Source organism: Nannospalax galili, unplaced genomic scaffold (genome assembly GCF_000622305.1).
Source record: "Nannospalax galili isolate Female #2095 unplaced genomic scaffold, S.galili_v1.0 scaffold397, whole genome shotgun sequence".
Lineage (NCBI taxonomy): Eukaryota > Metazoa > Chordata > Mammalia > Rodentia > Spalacidae > Nannospalax > Nannospalax galili.
Window position 1 is genome coordinate 2,828,868 of NW_008341879.1, and position 1,329 is coordinate 2,830,196.

A 1,329-nucleotide genomic window follows, 5' to 3' on the forward strand; every position below is an offset into this window, starting at 1 on the left:
TATTAATGAGTTGGGGTTAATTTGGGTCTTAAAGTCCTGTAGTATTGTTTTTATGAAGTTGGGTGCACCGGAGTTTGGTGAATATATGTTCATGATTGTAATATCTTCTTGGTCTATTGTTCCTTTGATCAGAATGAAGTGGCTCCCTTTATCTCTTTTGATTAGTTTTAGTGTAAAGTTTATTTTGTCAGATATTAGAATTGCTACTGCTTCCTTCTTTGTACCATTTGCTTGGTATATTTTTTTTCCATCCTTTCACTTTAAGATAGAGTCTGTCCTTGAAAGTGAGATGGGTTTCCTTCAAACAACAAAAAGATTGGTTTTGGTTTTTATTAACCCATTCACCTAGTGTGTGTCTTTTGATGGGGGAGTTCAGTCCATTAATATTTAAAGTTATTAATGAAAGGTGAGTATTGAATCCTCTCACTTTTATTTCTATTTACATTCATGATGCAGCTGTACTTTTCCACAGTTATACCTTCATTGAATTTCTTTCTGCAACCCCTTGGGTATAGTCGTTCCTTTCTTCAGCTCTTTGTATTGCTTCCAGAACTCTTTGAAAGGCTGGTTTTGTGGACATGAATTCCTACAGCCTCTTTATGCCATGGAAAATTTTTCTTTCCCCTTCAACTATAATAGACAGTTTGGCTGGATAGAGTATTCTGGGTTGGCATTTTTGGTCCTTTAAAATTGGGAATACTTTGGTCCATGCTCTTCTGGCTTTCAGAGTTTGCCCTGAAAAGTCAGCTATAATCCTAATGGGTTTTCCTTTATATGTGACTTGTTTCTCTTTTACAGCTTTCAGTATTGTCTCTGTTTTGTACGTTTAGCGTTTTTTACTATGATGTGCCGTGGAGAGTTTCTTTTCTCTGGTCCTGTCTGTTTGGTGTTCTATATTCTTCTTGTATTTTATGGGTATATCTTTCTTTAATTTTGGGAAATTTTCTTCCACAATTCTGTTGATGATCTGGTCCATGCCATTATCTTGGGATTCTTCTCCTTCCTGTATGCCTCTGATTCATAAGTTTGGTCTTTTTTTGGTGTCACACAATTCCTGCATGTTCCATTCTTGTGATTTCTTAAATTTTTCATAATCTTTGTTTGACTGGTCTAGTTCATCCACTTACTTTATCTTCCTGTCTTGATACTCTTTTCCATTTTGTTCATCCTATTGATGAGGCTTTCTCCTGTCGTTTCTAATTGGTTACTGAGTGTTTCCCTTCCTTCTTCATTTCAGCCAGAGTAGTCTTCAATATTTCTAGCTCTTTTCTGAATTCATTCAGAAGTTTATCCCTATCTCCTTTCAGTTCTTTGATTTCTTTTTGTTTT